The sequence below is a fragment of the Cenococcum geophilum genome, assembly GCF_001692895.1.
Source record: "Cenococcum geophilum 1.58 unplaced genomic scaffold K441scaffold_9, whole genome shotgun sequence".
In the NCBI taxonomy this organism is placed as follows: Eukaryota; Fungi; Ascomycota; class Dothideomycetes; order Gloniales; family Gloniaceae; genus Cenococcum; species Cenococcum geophilum.
Window position 1 is genome coordinate 2,303,418 of NW_027137567.1, and position 5,726 is coordinate 2,309,143.

The following is a 5,726-nucleotide window of genomic DNA, read 5'->3' on the forward strand; positions in this document are numbered from 1 at the left end:
CGGATATGCCTGCGGAGGTTAAGTAGTTCTCTATTATAGGATTCTTATAGGGGCGTCCTCGGCCACGCTTTATAGCAGGTTTAGTAGGTTTAGTGAGTTTCTAGGGGACCTCTAGGGTAGGTAAGGGTGCCTCTAGTTTATCTAATTCAGTAGTTACTTCTAGTTTGTCTAGTTTAGTAGTTGCTTCTAGTTCGTCTAGCTTAACGTTATAGGTATTTTTGGGCCGAAAGTAGGGTTTTACAGACGTGCTTCTAAAGCTAGTTGGCCTACTAGGAAGCTATACGCAGTATATCTCATTTTTTACGGCTAGTAAATGGTAAGGTCTATTTTAACTGCCGCTTTTACGCTATATAAGGACTTTAGAGTTAAGCGGGAGGTTATATACTAAGGTTATATTAGGTCCGTTACGGTGGTATAGGGCGTTATTAATAGTTTGTTTAGCCCATAATTTAACTATTTCGGCTATTACCTTCCGTATTATAGCTACTCGTTCTATAATAGACGGGGTAGAAGGGCCTAGGTTGCTTATCCTTAGGTAAGCTCCATAAACTAAGAGGGTGGGTACTAGTCCATTAGGGCTAGCGGTGTTATTAACGGCTTTTACGGCCATTTGTAAAGCTAGTTCCTTTTAGATATCCTTATACTTGTCTATAATAATCTAATAAGCTCTTTATAGAGCTAGGTAAGCTCGCTTAATAAGCCTAACGGACTAATACGCCTTAACTAGAATAGCTTTTATTAATATAGCTATGGCCGTAGTATACTGCTAGAATTCCTTACTAATAAAGTTCCTACTAGCGTCGTAGGTGATATACTTAGGAGGTCTAATGTATGTGTTAATCTAGCAGGTCCGTAAAATATCCTAAGTGTGCTTTATAGATATATTTTGCAACTAACGGGCGGCTTAGTAGTGGGTTGCCTTATTAATTATATATAATACTAGGCTGCTGTTAATATATATAATGTCTATATACTAAGTGGTTAAAGTTAAGGTCCTTATAAAGGGTGAACTTAAATCGGCCTAGGGAACGTCTGTATTTCTAGTAAAAGGAGCAGTATTTAGTTAGGTAATTAACTGCCTTCCTGTTAATATTGTCGTGTCTAGAGCGTTTAAGGACTCTATATAGCTTTTCGGCTAACGGGTAGCCAAAACGGTAGTGTAGACGGTGGATCTCCGTACTAGTAAGGTAGCATGGGTTATAGTCGAAAGATTCCTAAATATAAGTCCGTAAAGTCTCTCTCTATATAAGGAACGGGTGTCCAAATCGTTATATAATTAGTAGGGTAATATACTTGCTTCCTAGGGCAGTTGTGGGGCCAATTAAGGTGTCCGTAATATTATTGTAGTAAACCTATAACCTGTCTATGTCCGTAAAGTAAAGTAAGAAAGGGGTATCTGCTTTTACTATATGGAAGTTAACTAGGCTAATTAGGGTCTTAACTGTAACTAATCTAATTAATGTAGTTAAGCTAATGCCGAATTGGATATTTACAGCCCCAGTTTATATAGTGTTAATGTCCGTATTATTATTTGCGGTGGTCCTATATATAAGGTATTATCCGTAACCTATAGTAGACTTCTTAGAGGCGCCTATATTAATTATAACACCGTAGAATTCCTTAGGGGTATAGCGTTCTATAGTAATATATGCAAATGGGTCCTGTTTATAATCTATAACGTTTATAATGGGGGTGCTTATAGAATAGTTTTTAGGCGTAACTAAGTATATAAAGGAACGGTCGGCTAATATAGTCGTAATATTAAAGGCTTAGCTATTTATAAAAGGTCTAAAAGTAATTAGAAATGTTTTTAAGGTCTCCTATTCCTAGTTATTTAGGTTAAAGTTAATTATAAGGGCTTCTATTAACTTATTAGGGGGCTCCTCTTTTTCCTCTCCTTTATATTCTAAGATAAACTAGCTAATCCGTTTATTAAATCTCTTCTTAGACCTATTACGTTCTTTCTAGGTATGCCTTATAGACTAATATCCTTTCTTGCTATATATAAAGCATTTCTGGCTTATTTATCTACGGGGGTATACTTTTATATAGGAGTTGCTATAGGGGTTATAGGTGGGACTTAGTTAGTATAGGTACTGCTAGTGGTAACGGTGGTCCATAAAGTAGACGTCTAAGTCTATCTGCGGATATTAAATATCTATAGCGAAGGCTTAAGTGCTGCCTAATAGGTTTAAGACTTCGTACGTTATAATAGAGGAGTATAGGTTATTAATAAGGCCAGCTAAGGTATCTATAGGCTTATAATAGGTGTACTTATAGGGCTCTACTTCCTGGTAAGCCGTAATAAGTTTATTGTATAGGAAGTTGTCTATTTAAAGCTTAGCGTTAAGGCCGTGCTATAGGTGCTGGAGGTCTTTAATAAGGATTTATAGACACTCTGTAGTTAATTTTTTGGTATTCTTATTAATTACGGTCTATAGCTTAGTCGCATTCTATTAGGTAAGGATATTATATCTATATTCTAGTCCTTTAAAGTAGTTATAGGTAGCTTTATATAGCTTATTAAAGGGGACACCAAGGGGGTTACTCTTAAGGTTAGTGTAGTAGTAGTTAAGTACTAGGCCGCGCAGCATGGTAGAGTAGGCTTAGCTAAACTTTTATATAGGAATATTAGCCTTCTGGTAAAGGTCCGTAAAGATAGTTAGTTTAAAGTTAAAATTATTATTTTTACTGCTATACTTAGATTCGTTGGTATAGAGCTTAGCTAGGTTAGCTAGCTCCTTACCATAGGTTTTTGCTTAGGTAGGTTACGGATCTATAACTTAAATAGCGGGGGTAATTTAGTCCGTATTTTAGTTTATAGGGGTATTATAATCTATAACTTAAGAGTAGGGTATATTTTAGCTAATAAGGTTAAGTTTAAAGCCGCTTAGGTTTATAGGACGAATTTAGTTAAGTGGGTTAGGTATAAGGCTAGCGATTATATTAAGTTTGGAAGAAGTAAAGAGTTCCTTAGTTTCTTAGAACTGGTCTAGGATTTCCTCTTTAGTTTATTCTATTTAGTTCTTTTTGTGTATTATGTTATATAAGGACTATATAATAGTAACTCGTTTATTCCTTTTAACCCATATACCTTAGTTACGTAAAAGGGTTCGTAGTTTATGGATAGTAATAGGGTTATAGGCCTTAAAAATAGCTTCCATAAAGTCCGTAAAGTCTTCCTAGTATTACTCCTATAGGTCGTTATTTATAAGCTTAAAGTGTTTATATTTAAGGATTTTAAAACTAATATAGTTGTTAATATTATTTATAGATATAACGTCGACTCCTTATCTCTACTTCTTTTAACCTTCGCTAACTTGCTTGCTAATATCTACCATACTATAGTATAATGTGGTGCGTAGCGGGTAGTAGCAGCTTATAACGGGTGGGGGAGGTCTTATAACGGTCCGTAAAATCAATTAATAGGTCCGTAATAGTTTATAGGAGAGTAGGGGGTTTTTGTAAAAGGTCTAAAGAGGTTTAAGGTTCAAGGGGGTTAAGGATAGGGGTTTTGTATAGGTCTATATTCGCGTCTATAACTTCTAGTAAACCGTACTAAGACTTAAATAAGTATATAGAGTTGGAGATAAGTCTATAATCCCCAACTTCTAACTTTCTAGCAGGTCGTACTAGGAGTCTAAATAGGTGGTTGTTGTCGTGTGTATTACTTAGGGGGAGGTATTAAGTGATTACTGATCTGTGCGCGCTTACTAATTAGTGTTTATACTAATTTAATAGCATAAGTGAGTTATATCCACGGGCACGAAATACATGTAGTATTATATGCTTATTTAGATAGTAACTGTCAATTATATAAAGTAGACTACGTGGTCTATATACTGATGCACCTCCCCCCTAATTAGTTAGTGCTTTATAAGTGCACCAGACGCGTAAGCGAGTGGTTAGTGCACTAAACGCGTAAACGCGTACCTGGTGTACCGAACGCGTAGGCACGCGTTTAGTATAATAGGTGCTGTAATTATACAGTCTCTTATAAGGTAGCATTTTCCCTTATTTAATATTAATGGTATAGTTATTAGTTTAATATAGGGGGAGTATATCTACGCCCTTTTATAAGTATATATTAGTAAAGTTATAGTACCTCTTAAGGAGGAGCTTATAGAGTTCTTTATAAACTTTTTAAAGTCTAAAGGTAAAAGTCTATAGAGTTCTATAGGGGCGTTATCTTCTAAAAGGTTAACTATATTTATCCTATTACTATAGAGGACGTAGTCCTATTCTTTATTAAGCTTATATAGTTATAATTAGGAAGCTATAGTAATAGTTTAGTCTTTTTTATATCTTATACGGTAGAAGGCCGGGGCACTTATATAGTAGTAGTTAGTTATAGGTAGAGTAAATATCCTAGGAAGTAAATAGAGGCGGTTAGGCTATGCCCTAGGTAAATCTCTCTATAGTATTTAGAGTTAAAGGTTACTTCTCTCTTCTTCTAGTTAATAGTGGGGTTATATTATTTAAGCTAGTTTATTCTAAGAATAATAGGGTAGTTAGTAAGTAGTATAATATAGGCCTAGAGTTCTTCCTAGTGCCCATTTATATCTAGGTAGAGTTACACTATATAGGTAATCTTCTATATAGTATAACTACCGTTAGTAAGTTATAGGGCGTAGGCTTTAGTAAGGGGTAAGGTAGGTAGGTTATAAATATCTATAAATTAGGTATCTATAAATTTATTAATAGCTCTATAATTAATTATAAAACGGCTTTTATATTATTTTTTAGCAGTAGTTCCTATTATAGGTAAAACTATCTATTTCCATCTATTTATCTTTACTAAGTTATCTATTAAGTAAGCCGATATATAAATCCCTCCGTTATTAGAGCGTCCTAACTTATAACTTAGAGCTAGGACTTAGCGTTTTTCGCTTCCGTATATAACTCTACCGCTATTACTACGTCTTTATCTTATATGGTAGTAGTATATAGTAACGTATTTAGTATTTAGGGTATTAGGTTAGGTATTAGGCAGCAGCTATTAAACTTAGCTATTAGGTAGTTTAGGTTATTATAATAATAGCCCTTTTAATAGTATCTATAGCAGCGTCCTAGTTTCTAAAGTAGCTCGCGCTCTCTATCTAGGAGTTTTTATAGGAAGGTTAATATAGAGAAATCGATATTAGCTCTAGTAGTATTTAAGGTAGTTAGTATTAGTGGCTTAGTATATATAGGTTTAATAGGCCCAGAAGGCTTTTATAGAGAGGTCTTAGGGTAAAGGTTAGTAGTAGTAATCTAATTTAGTTGTCGTTTAATCTTCTATAGAGCTACTACTATATTATAAACATCGTTATAGTTATAGCTAGCGGCTGCGTAACTAAGGCAATAAGTAACTTTTTTAAGAAGGTCCTCCTGGTCTTTAGTATTATCTTAAGTAAGGGCTTTAGTATATTCCTAGAATTTAATATAAAATTTATTAAATAATTTAGTAGGGCTTATCTTTAGGGTACGTAGTTTAGCTTAGCTAGTGGCTAATAGGTTATAGTCGCGGTATATTAGGTTAAGATTATTAAGGACTTCCTAGTAGGACTGCCACTTCTAGGGGCTATTAGTCTCCTATTAGGCGAAGAGTCTATTAAATAGTATACCTTTTATTCGCCTAATAATATAACTAATCTTAGTATCTTCTATAGGAAAAAGGTAGGCGCTCTAAGTTAGTTTTTCGCGGATTTATATCTTTTAGTAGCTATATTCCTTGCGGTCTCCTT